General features: G+C 37.7%; 1 protein-coding gene and 1 long non-coding RNA gene across 3 annotated transcripts in view; one reads left to right on the forward strand and one right to left on the reverse strand.

Annotated features, from left to right (window-relative positions):
• The window catches only part of NR6A1 (nuclear receptor subfamily 6 group A member 1), a 222441-nt gene that overhangs the window by 145537 nt on the left and 63160 nt on the right, over positions 1-13744 (reverse strand). The window lies entirely within an intron of this gene.
• The window catches only part of LOC139030378 (uncharacterized), a 49105-nt gene that overhangs the window by 23754 nt on the left and 11607 nt on the right, over positions 1-13744 (forward strand). The window contains exon 2 of the long non-coding RNA XR_011482729.1: positions 11624-11729. This is a non-coding gene — a long non-coding RNA (uncharacterized lncRNA). The remainder of the gene's footprint in view (positions 1-11623; positions 11730-13744) is intronic.

Below are 13744 nucleotides of genomic sequence, written 5' to 3' on the forward strand. Positions count from 1 at the left end.
CACGTGTTAACTAAAACAACACAAGAAAGGGTGTTACTTCTCTCACCTCCTCAGCACTCCTCACCCCCTTAGATTTACACTGACTAAGCTGTGCTCTGACAAACGCCCTCTCCTCAGCTCAACATCCTGCTGCTGCTACTGCTAAGTCGCTTCAGTCGTGTGACTCTGTGTGACCCCATAGACAGCAGCCCACCAGACTCCCCCGTCTTGGGATTCTCCAGGCAGGAACACTGGAGTGGGTCGCCATTTCCTTCTCCAATGCGTGAAAGTGAAGTCGCTCCGTCATGCCTGACTCTTAGTGACCCCATGGACTGCAGCCCACCAGGCTCCTCCGTCCATGGGATTTTCCAGGCAAGAGTACTGGAGTGGGGTGCCATTGCCTTCTCCAACTCAACAACCTAGAGCAGCACAAATATTCTACTTCAAATAGCCATAATTTCAAGAATTCATTTTGTGTAACCAAGTATCTCTAGCAGACTTAAGAATGGAACTTTAAATCCTTTAATCAGTTTGCTTTCATATATCTTAGTTAAGACTCCACTGTGGAAATAAAAACTTGAGAAGGTAGTAAGAAAGCCCTAGAGTGAAGAAATAAAGCCCTAAGTACTTCCTAGAAACAAAAAGATAAGCTGAGGGTTTATTAGAAAGCAAAGACCCAACTGCACGTGGTTTACAAAGAACTGACAACTCGTCTCCCTCCTTTATCCATACCTCAAGTTTCTACTCACAAAGCTAGCTAAGCATTTATAGTTAGTCCTGTACACAGATGTTACTATTTAAATAATCTTTTTATAGAGTGTACAAAAATAGAACAATCATCATACTGGCTGCTTCTGATCACTATTAATTTTGAAGACATAAATAACCCCTGCCAGCTACTGGTTTTATCCTGACTGACATCTTATGGAGGGTGCTTTGATCTCCAAGTTGATTTATGAAGCTGCAAACTGACTATTTCTTATGTTAAAAAGATTAGCAAGCTGGACTTTTACAACTTTCTTCCATTTGCCTTCATCTGAAAAGTAAATATAGTACCTTATCAACTCAAGTCAGCAACCTCTCTCCAATTATCTTATCATAGAACCATCTCTCAAAGCCAAAAAGTACACTGCTTAATCAAAGGTAGCAATATCAACAAAAATGTTCATACTTTTCATTGTTCTTCAAATCTAGGAACTAAAAATAAAACATTTGAACACACCTCCTCCCATCAAAATAGATGCATACTTCAACTTTCAGAATAAACAGATTACAAGGTTATTAGTCACATCTCAGAAGGAAATACTGAGTGTTTTGTAAATTGACTTAATATATATTTGTGAACGTCACTCAGTCATGTCAGACTCTTTGTGACCCCATGGACGATACACTCCACAAAATTCTCCAGGCCAGAATACTGGAATGGGTAGCCTTTCTCTTCTCCAGGGGATCTTCCCGACTCAGGGGTCAAACCCAGGTCTCCTGCATTGCAGGCAGATTTACCAGCTGAGCCACAAGGGAAGCCCAAGTATACTGGAGTCGGTAGCTCCACTTCTCTAGGGTGATCTTCCCAACCCAGGAATCACACTGGGGTCTCCTGCATTGCAGGCGGATTCTTTACCAACTAAGTTATCAGGGAAGCCAATTTATATTTAAATTATTTCATTTATATACTGTTTAAATAAAAAATGAATTAAGTTTAATTCACTGTTAGTTTATAAACATTTATCAAGTACCTGACATATATCTGAACAAAATGCTTTTCACTGAGGTACATTATAGTAGAAAAGATAAGCCTTGCAAACAACTCCAGAAGAAGGGACACCATGAGAAATATTATAGAACCAAAGAGGAAAGAAGAGATAATGGGGCGAAGTCTGGGAAAGATTTAGGAAAAATCTGGCAGTGGGAAAATAATTAATTCTACCCAGTCCAGCCTGTATTCCTTTCATCACTCTAAGCAGATGTGCATTTACTAAAAGTTTGGCACCAGACAGACCAAGATTCTGTGATTTTGAGAAAATCACATCCCCTGTTAAGAGTCTCATGTATAAAGGGTTAATACCAACTACCTGGTGGAACTTTCATGAAGATTAAATGTGAATGATTTACATATTTCTATAAATTTATAACTATATATATAAAATAAGTATTTACATACTGTGTCTATTTATACTAACTTTACTGTAAATATATACTTACATATATGTATTACATTGAATATATATATATATAAAATCACAATGGATGGTGAATGTTAATTAAACCTATTGTGGTAATAATTTCACAATACATGTAAAGTCACATCATTATGCTGTACACCTTAAACTAATATGGTGATGTATGTCAATTATTTATCAGTAATGCTGGGGGGGAGGGGATAACAATGCCTGACACTGAAAGAAGGCTCAAGAAAAGGAGATATTTATTACAAATACCTTCTAAACACTGAATTCTATGCCAGGTACTATTAACCTCTGCGTCTGAACAGTGCTTGGTATGTTCTTTAACTGCTTATTTTCCCCAAGATCACAATAGAGCAAATCCCATGGGGTTTACTTTTTATCCACCCAAAAAGAGAGAAAAAACACATATAGGACACATGTCCATCTGATAATCTGGTAAGTAAATTTAACTTTGTTATAATTAACTTTGAACAAACAGACGACTCAGCAAGACTTAGAAACTGCATGCTGTTTACCATGAGAACATTTAAAAACTGACATTTTAAGTACAGCAGAAAAAAGAAATTTCTAGAAATATTATTTAGGCAATCTACATTGATAGATCAACCTTTACTGAGATCCTCTATGTGTACACTGAGCCCTCTGGGGATACCAAAACGATATGCCAGGGGTTGTCTTCTCTACAGCAGCCCTCTGACTCTCAAGGGATTAAGGAGGTTTTTCCCATTTGCCTATAGTTTCCTAACATTTGAAACTCCACAGTAGTGGTTCTCAAAGTGTGGTTCACAGACGTCCCCAAGACCCTTTCACAGAGTCTGGAAGATCAAAATTATTTCTGTACTAATCTGCCTTTTTGGCCTGACATTTGCACTAATGGGATGAAACCAATGTTAAGTTTAATTGCTTAATTGTAGCACTCATCAAAGCAGTGGCACCAAAATACACTGATGTAATCATCACTGCCACACACGGGGGTGGGGAGGGAGGAGAGGACCTCCTCCAGCCACTTTAACTGAAGAATGCCCTTGATGAAGCAGTAAGATTTAATGGTTATTAAATCTTGATGCATGGGTACACGACTTTTTTGTATCTTGTGTACAAAATGGAAAGTACACATAGAGCAATTCTACTGCACACTGGTTGTCCCTAAGGAAACACACTTTGAGCTATTGTTTGAACTGTAGACTGAACTAGCCGATTTTTTCATGCATCACCAATTCACCTGAAGGAACAGCTAACAGAATATTATGGTAATTCAGACTTGGATGTTTGACAGATATTTTCTTGAAAGTGAACAAAATGAGCATGTCATTTCAAAGAGAATAACTTAACAAATCCTTGTAGCGAATGAAACAATTCAAACCTTTAAACAAAAATTAGAATTGTGGCTAATTTATATCTGCCACTGTGCGCTTCACAAGGCTTGCCAGTATTTACAAGTTTTTTCAATGAGATTGGGCTTCCCTTGTGGCTCAGCTGGTAAAGAATTCACCTGCAGTGCAGGAGACCTGGGTTCAATCCCTGGGTTGGGAAGATCCCCTGGAGAAGGGAAAGGCTACCCACTCCAGTATTCTGCCCTGGAGAATTCCATGGACTGTATAGTCCATGGGGTTGCAAAGAGTCAGAGACGACTGAGTAACTTTCATTTTCAATAACATTAGTGGTGATACTAATGAAATTCATTTGATTTACATAATGAAATGTGTCAATGTTCAGAAAATCTACATAGCTCAGTGAATTAATATTTTCTAAATGGCCAATGCATGATGTCACAAAATCATTTATGGGTATTCAAAGATCCATGCAAAGTGTAAGATGGACCAGCAGATTTTAACAGAATAGAGTATAAGAAGTTCATGTATGGTTTCATATGCCAAACTGGAACTAACTTTTAAGAAACTACCAACTACTAGATAAAATATTATTAGATACTTGTAAGAACTACCAACTTTTAACTTTTAAGAAACTACCAACTATTAGATATAGTATCAAAGAATAGTAAGTATAATTATCTGAAGAAACTACAAAAATTCCCCTCCCTTTTCTATATATGTAGGGATTTTGTTGTTGTTTAGTCACTAAGTCCTGTCCGACTTCGTTGCGACCCTGTGGTCTCTAGCCCACCAGGCTCCTTTGTCCATGGGATTCTCCAGGCAAGAATACTGGAGTGGGTTGCCATCTCCTTCTCCAATATGTATGGACAGATGCCAGATTTTCTTCATATACCTCAGCCAAAATAACATATTGAAACAGATAGAAGGCAGATGCAAAAACATGCAGATATGAAAAATCAGTTAACTTACATAAAGCCAGACATTAAAGAGAGCTGCAAAAATATAAAATAATTCCACAGTTCTCACTAAGCTTTCTGGGTAAAATATAACTGCTTTTAATATTTTTCTTATTTTAAACTGTAATTTATGTTGATAAGTAATGGGTTTATTATTTTATTTTGAATTAATATTAATTTCTCAGTTTTAATTCTAATACTGTAAAAAATGACAACTATAACCCAAATAAACAAAAGCTCCTGGAAACGTCAATAATTTTTACAAATGCAAAGATTTTTTTGTATAGCAGGAGATCTTAAGAGATCTGACCTTGTGTTTGGTTGATATAATTTTTCTTAATGGAAAAGTATGAAAACTGAAGCAAAATACAGCACAGTCAAGACTGGGTCTCCTGACTTCAATTTTACATCCATTCTACACCAGAATTCATGTATTCACTAAGACAATAATTTAGAAACTCCTCATTCTGTTCTTCTCGGTAAGCAGGAAGTCTGACTAAACAACTACAATAATAACAGAAACTGAAATTTGAATGTTATATCCTAGGTATTATATATTGCTGCTTTCATTTAATTCTCACAACCCTGTGATGTAAGTATAATTAATCACTAACCTCTAGATGAGAGGCAGAAGTTAAACCAGAAGTCACAAAGCTACTAAATGGCAGAGACAGGATGTGAAAATAACATTTCTAATAGAGAGATATACCAGCAAAAAAAAGATTTCTCGTAACTGTCAATCAAAACATTTGCGTAGTCATCAGTAGTGGCATTTATAGAAAAAGAGGACCTGTGACTCTGGCCCAATACACCTTCAGATGTAGACAGAACAATACACTAGAATGGCATATGGAAACACAAATTAAGTCCTACACTAAGTAGCAAGAAAACAAGCAAATTGGGAGATGTGCCAGATACATAACCAAGTGCCTCTCTTCTTTAGCCATCCAGCAACTTTACCATCACCCATTAAAAAGAAGTGACAGGAGTCAAGGGTGAAGGATTTGTTACTGACACACAACTGAGGCACTGAAATCTCTTGGCAGGTGTTCTCTAAGCTGTAACTCTTCTCTTATGCAAACTAACCCCTAAGCTGAGTCCCCCTGGCTTTATCACACTGAGCCTTGACAAGAGTCATCATTAGTGTCCAAGCTCCAGTTTTTCCAGGCTGATGACATGTGTCAGACCTTGATTCCTGGTGCTACTTCTGCCTGCCAACTCAGGAAAGACTTCTGTAATGGCTTTGGATTTTTTGAAATACTAAAGTTACATGGCAGCAGCTGACACCAACTCCCTCCTGAGGATGGACACTTGGCCAGGAGCCCAAGCTGAAGTCAATTTGGAGGTTCTTGATCTTTTTAGAAATAATTCCTAACATCCCACTGGCAATTAAAATAAAATCCTCCCCAGAGAATAGCCAGAGGTCGGGCAAGCCTCTTCCATCCATAACAGTCACCTCTGATTAGAGAAAGTGTTAAAAGTATAGCAGCAACTGATAAATGTCAGAGCCTGGAGGGCCTTCACAGAGTTTTGATAACTTACAGCTATTTCTCATTTCATACCATGGACGGTTTTAAGCCAACACCACTCAGCATTGCTTACTTAGTCAAATGGAGCAGGTCAGCATACCAAACTCAAGTCAATGGTCTGGTTTGCACTAGTTCTGGGTTCATCCCTAAGGCTAAGATGTTTGACCTGTCAGGCAGATGACCTTCAGTGCCCTGCAGATGCCCAAGAGGACATTAGGAAACGTCTGCAAAAAGCTGGCTTTTTTACGGTGGAGAGGTTGTGTGGAATAAGTAAGTGAACACACACATGCAAGCACACAGACAGGAGTCAAGGACTTCAATTTTGATCAGCTGTGTGACTTGGTGTTGCTTCCCTTCTACATCTGCTTCCTTGTTTGTTAAAGACAGATTGTGGCCTAAATCAGAGATCACCAAATGTCTATGAAATGGTTACATCAGACTGCTCTGGGGGCTTGATAAAACTACAGAACCCATCCCTAAGGATCTGATTTACTAAGTCCAGGGTGATACGTAGGAGTCTGCATTTTAGCAATCTATATTCCCTACCAACACCACTTTAAATTCTGATGTAAAGTCAGGTTTGAAAATCATTCAACTAAATGACTTCTAAGACACCTGATAGTTTTGAAAGTTATGAAACTATGGACGGGAACATACTTTCTATTCTTTCATCACAGAACTTTTTTCACCTATCCACTATTAACATTCCCACCCAAATATCAGGATTATCTGATTTCAGGTTAACAATGGAGACGTTAAGTGTAAAAGCCACCTGTCAAGTATTGACAGCTTTCCAAACACAGCGCACTCCGATTTTGTTTATGAAAGTAGATCCACTTAGTAAGCGCAGCTTCTCTAGACTAAATATACACTCAAAAATAAAACCTTTAAGACTTATTTTACAAAGATTCAACCATTTGCTGGAAACAGTCAAGAAAAGCAACATTTAAGAAGCATTTTCCCTAAATATTATGAATAACTTAAAAGCTATGGAAGGAATACATTTAATTAGTATTTATATATTAATAACTTATGATGCCTCAACATAAAGGTTATAAAAATAGATGTCAAGTTTTTAAAGCATAAAGTACCATATGAGTTAATTTTTAACCTAATAAACTAAAATAGGCCAGAGGAGAAATCAGTCTTATATTACTGATGTATCAACAGGGTTTCATTATAAAAAAGGATTTTGAGTCTTCTGTTCACTGTTCTTGTTTATTTCACTAACTGGTTGTTGCAAAACACATGCCTGTTATTCTATATGACTTTTAAAAATCTCTGCCAACACTTTTCACACACAAATAAAATCCAGTATCTCTCCAACTAATTCCTTAATTCCCATGAATATTAGCTACTGCATGATTTGGGTTCCTACTTCTTTCACAACTTTATAAGCCTAACTCATTTATGTACTCCACTATTTAGCTCAGCTAGACAACAAACCTTGGTACAGAATTACTTAGAAGAGTTCACTGATTACAGATAGCCTGCAAATTAATTGACCATGGAAAAACAAAGTCTTGTTTCCAGTGGGTTTGCAAAATAATATAAAATAGTAACACCTCAAAACACATGAAATCACTGTAATGAAGTGATGGAGAATTCAAGTGGTCCTTATAATATTTTGATAGGCTTTGAAGTATGCATCCTAGAATGCCTCTGGCACTTGGCCAATCTGCTCTCTCACTGAGTTGGCCTCTTACCTCCTTACTTTCTAGACTCATCTGAAATAGCTGAAAAAACCTGTTCCTACATCTCAACTCCCTGGTAAAAAATTCAAGGAGGGCAAACACAACAAAGAGCAATAATCACATATACATCCATCTGCAATCCTTGGCACATTCTTTCCCCCATTTCCTGACACTGAAGTAAACGCTCTGAATTCAGCAGGCTCTTTTATAAGCTTTGCCTTGAAACAACACAACTTTTCAGCCTAATTTCAAGTCAGAATTAGTAGTCATAGTGCTGGAATCAGATCTAAACCAAATGGTTGCTGGGGAAGTAAGGGGAAGGGAAAGATGGGGAACCATTGCAAGATAGTTAAATTCATTCAAATATTTGTGCTAACTTCTCACCCAGCAACTTCTTGCTAATTTTATAACCACAGAATTACTAGTCAGTGATCTGTAACTGCAATCAGTACAAAGCAATGAAGTCGAAATTTCCACTTTCCCAGAAACCGTCATCACATTACATCTTTATAGTTATCACTGTCCCAGGTTATACCACAGGGAAAGGTGTGACTAGATGACGGTGAGTCTACACTACTGCTGGCATGTAGCCATTCCTAATAAGATGGAGGCCGAGACTTCTGAAACTAGCGATATTATAGCAGAGACAAGACTAGACTGCAAAACCTTGGTCTAAAACTCCAGTCTGAATTTCTCAACCTTAAGTTCATAGTGAGTCTATGGACGTGTTCTTAGATTCCAAAACTGAAACTCCATTTAATTTTTGCATTTATGTGCATGTATTTAGATAAAGAATCCATAGCTTTCCAGAGTTTTAAATTATATTAATATACCCAACTTAATCCTCACAATCAGTGTGAGATAGGTACTAACATTCTCATTTTTACAGATTAAAGAAATTGAAGTTTACCGATTAAAAACTTTACATAAGGTCAAAACTAAAGTGGTACAGCACTATTTTCAAAAATGTCTTTAAAACACACATACACATATGCATATTAATGTATTAGCAAGTCAGACATTATATTACTTATAAAAGAAGGCTTTTACATTAGTATATATGCACAAAAACCAAATTTTGAGCAAAATATGTAATTTTATTTAGTAACACGTAAATAACACTTGAAAATTATTTTTAACAATTTAAATCATTTTGCAATAACATAAAAAATACACATAGTTTTTAAGATGTGCCATGTGCTTTCACATCATCTCATTTAGTCCTCAGAACAGTCCTATGACATAGATACTACCATGATCTCCATTTTATAGATAAGGAAAGAGAAACAAAGTGGTTAAGTAAGGTCACATAGCTAGTAAGTTGCAAAGTCAAGATTCTGGCCCCAAAGTTTGTGCTCTTTTAATATTGCTTCCCCAAACAATATATGAAAAATGTAAACTATGGTCACTTTGTGCAAAGATGTAAACTATGGCCAAAAAATGTAAACTATGGTCACTTTATGCAAAGATGGGCACTATAAAGGACAGAAACGGTTTGGACCTAACAGAAGCAGAAGATATTAAGAAGGGGTAGCAAGGATATACAGAGAACTGTACAAAAAAGGTGTTAATGATCTGGATAATCACAATGGTGTGATCACTGACCTAGAGTCAGACATCCTGGAGTGTGAAGTCAAGTGGGACTTAGGAAGCATCACTATGAACAAAGCTAGTGGACGTGATGCAATTCAGCTGAGCTATTTCAAATCCTAAAAGAAGATGCTGTTAAAGTGCTGCACTCAATACGGCACCAAATTTGGAAAACTCAGCAGTGGTCACAGGACTGGAAAAGGTCAGTTTTCACTTCAATCCCAAAGAAGGGCAATGCCAAAGAATGTTCAAACTACTGCACAATTGTAGTCATTTCACATGCTAGCAAGGTCATGCTCAAAATCCTTCAAGTTAGGCTTCACCAGTGCTTGAACTGAGAATTTCCAGATGTACAAGCTGGATTTAGATAAGGCAGAGGAACCAGAGAGATCAATTTGTCAACATCCGTTGGATCATGAAAAAAGCAAGGGAATTCCAGAAAAACATCTACTTCTGTTTCATTGACTACGCTAAAGCCTTTGACTGTGTGGATCACAACAAACTGTGGAAAATTCTTCAAGAGATGGGAATACCAGACCACCTTAGCAGCCTTCTGAGAAACCTGTATGAAGGTCAAGAAACAACAGTTAGTAATGAAGATAGGACAATGAACTGGTTCAAAACTGGGAAATGAGTATGTCAAGGCTGTATACTGCCACTCTGCTTATTTAACTTACATACAGAGTACATCACATGAAATGCCAAGCAGGGTGAAGCTGAAGCTGTAATCAAGACTGCTGGGAGAAATATCAATCTCAGATATGCAGATGACATCAACCTAATGGCAGAAAGTGAAGAGGAACTAAAGAGCCTCTTGATGAAAGTGAAAGAGGAGAGTGAAAACACTGGCTTAAAGCTCAACATTCAAAAAACGAAGATCATGGCATCTAGTCCCATCACTTTATGGCAAACAGAAGGGCAAACAATGGCAACGGTGACAAACTTTTATTTTCTTGGGCTCCAAAATCACTGCAAAAGGTGACTACAGTCATAAAATTAAAAGATGCTTGCTCCTTGGAAGGAAAGCCGTGACAAACCTAGAAAGCATATTAAAAAGCAGAGACATCACTTTGCCGACAAAGGTCCATATAGTCAAAGCTATGGTTTTTCCAGTAGTCATGTATTGATGTGAGAGCTGGATCACAAAGAAGGCTGAGGGTCGAAGAACTGACGCTCTTGAATTGTGGTGCTAGAGAAGATTCCTGAAAGTTCCTTGGATTGTAAGGAGATCAAACCCATCCATCCTACAGGAATCAGTCCTGAATATTCATTGGAAAGACTGATGCTGAAGCTCCAATACTTTGGCCACCTGATCTGAAGAGTTGACTCGTTGGAAAAGACCCTGATGCTGGGAAAGACTGAGGGCAGGGGAAGGGAGCAACAGAGGATGAGATGGTTAGATGGTATCATCAACTCAATGGACATGAGTTTGCATAAACTCCAGGAGACTGTAAAGGACAGGGAAGCCTGGAGTGCTTCATGCAGTTCATGGGGTCACAGAGTCAGGACACCACTGAACAAACAACATGGTCACTTTAAAGGGAAAAAAAAAGAAAGCCAAATAAAAATCCAATTGGAAAAGTCTATCATGATAAGGTACTTCATTTATTCTATTTTAGCACACATATGAGCCCAAAGCAATGAGAAGACAGACCAAGCAATTTCATTTGCATGCTACTTTCAGATACATAACCTCCCGTGATTTTCACAGCTGTGTGTGCAGCAAGAGCCAGGACTCTTTGTCCTGCATCTGAACGACGAGCTGACGGACGCTCTGGGGGTTACTTCCAACACTTCCCCGTCATCTGACCCTTCCTGCCTCGAGGGTTTCCTGTGCGGAGCTTTCTCTCTATTGGACTATCCCTCCTCCTCTAGCAAAGGTTCTATCATGGCCCAGACGAGACATGACCAGTTAGGTATACCTTTTCGGGCACTCCTAGGCAGAATTAACCCTGCTTTTCTCTATTCTCCCTGAATATATTCATACCATTTCGGCAACATATCCGCTGTCATCAGCTGTGTCTATGTCTAGTTCTCTGGGTAGACACAGGGCTCCATGTAGAGAAGGAATTCCTAGAAAAGATTCCGCTGTAGTAAACGAATGAAACAGAACCCTGGCACCTTGGCTAAGAGGAACATGGATTCATGCTGACATTTTGTTGTCATCTTTATAACTTAAGACTTTGTCCTCAAGAATAGCAACATTACCCTCGACACTTCTAGACATATTCCCTGAATAAGTGCTTGGGAATTGTATGGGCAGAAAGCCACCTAAGACAGTGACTCCTCTTCTATGCTACTAATCTCTCAAATATATATTGCTCTAACAAGTTTATGCTTCTTGTTTCTTTCAAGTATATCAAGAGGCCTCAAGAGGACTATGAAAACATTTGCATCTCCAAGCCAAAGCATGGGGGTTTCACAATATTTCGTAGTATCTCTGGAAAAGGAATCAAAGGAGGTAAGTGAACACTAAATGATGGCATAGTGAGTCTTGACAAACTACTCAAAACCAGTCTAAATCAATTTATTAATTTGGACTAATCTATCAAATGTGTAGTATAAAAGTAAAACTGTAAAAAGTATAGCTTCTATAATCTGGCTAATTTAACCCTTATCTGCTTTTAACCCCTAGACTTTATCCTCACATTGAGCATACACATCTCTTAGACAAACTCATTTAAAAGATCCAATCTGTGCCTTAAACTTGCTTGATGATAAAAACTAAACATAAGGATTTAAAGTAAATTGAAGGAATTGAAGGCCTTTACTGCCCTAAAAAATAATTATCTCAATGGAAAACACCCCTATGTCACTTTAGAAACTTACCTTTTACTCTTCTCTAGTTTTTCAAGTCTATGAAAAGAATTCCTCTTAGAATGTCATGAATTTAAGAAATGATATTTTGCAAACGTCTAATGGTTTGGGGTAGCAGAGGTCAGTTTTTTTTTTTTTAAATAAAGCCTGATTATTTACCAAAATGGAAGAAGGCAGTGACTTCTCTTCATATTATCAGCCCAATGGGAAGACCATTCAAAATAAATCCATTAAAGAGTTTCTAAAATACTATACAGTAACAGTTGCTTGATTTTTTTTTTGTTGTCTCTTATATACAACTTACTGTCCTAACACTGAGGACTCAATAAAGCTGGCTAACTGAAGTATTTTGACAGAGGGTAAAATAATTAATCTGGTGTAGAATGTAAATAGCTTACATTCAAACCAAATTCTCAGTGGTTGATAATTTTTAATGTCTACCATTTGGCTGTTTAAAAATGAATTTGAGAACAGTCAACCTTTAATATTTAAACTTAAAGCAATGATAATAATTATTCCTGATTAAAGATTAACCTCAATTCAGTCAGCAGTTCTGTAAGCCCTCTTTTCTACAGGGCTGGATCCTTCCTATTATAAATCCTATATTCTGAAAAATTCTATGTAATTAATTCATTTTCCAAGTTTTTCATCAAGGATATTCAACAGGTAATAAAAAATAACCAATATGTCTACAATGCACTGACAGCATTTCTGCCCAAAGCTAAGACACCTGACATTTTAGTTACTCTCTGTGACCTTACTAAGAAGAAATGCAGGCTTTCTACTAGGTAGCAGTGTTTTTTACTTTTTTGTTTTTTCATTATTGAAAATAACTTGAAGACTACCCCTGAACCTCTAAGATAACTTGGTGATTTAGGATCTCAGCTAGAGAGATCATCAATTATAAAGGTCAATTTTTTTTTTCATCTTCTTCTATGAAACATTTCACCAGCTATTACTAACAAGCAAACAAGAAGAGGATTCCCTTCTCCAAGGGATCGTCCCAACCCAAAGATCGAATACAGGTCTCCTGCACGGCAGACGGATTCTTTACTGTCTGAGCCACCAGGGAAGCGTTGGGGAAATTGAGAAAGGAGTACGCCAAGGCTCTCTACTGTCACTCTGCTTATTAACTGACATGAAGAGCACATCATGCGGAACGCTGGGCTGAATGAAGCTCAAGGTGAAATCAAGATTGCTGGGAACAAAACAATATCAGTAACCTCAGAAATGCAGTACCACCACTCTACTGGCAGAATGTGAAGAGAAACTAAAGAGCTTCTTGACGAAGGTAAAAGAGGAGAGTGAAAAATGCAGGCTTAAAACTCAACATTCAAAAAACTAAGATTATGGTATCCAGTCCCATCACTTCATGGTGAATAGATGGAGAAAAAGTGGAAATGGTGGCAGATATTATTTTCTTAGGCTCCAAAATCACTGTGGACAGTCACTGCAGCCATGAAGTTAAAAGATGCTTGCTCCTTGGAAGAAAAGCTATGACAAACCTGGGCAGTGAAGACATTACTTTGCCAACAAAGGTCCGTCTGGTCAAAGCTACGGTTTTTCCAGTACTCATATATGGATATGAGAGTTGGACCATAAAGAATGGTGAGCCCAAAGAATTGATGCCTTTGAACTGTGGTGGCGGTGGAGACTCCT

Source organism: Odocoileus virginianus, chromosome 2, assembly GCF_023699985.2.
Source record: "Odocoileus virginianus isolate 20LAN1187 ecotype Illinois chromosome 2, Ovbor_1.2, whole genome shotgun sequence".
NCBI lineage: Eukaryota > Metazoa > Chordata > Mammalia > Artiodactyla > Cervidae > Odocoileus > Odocoileus virginianus.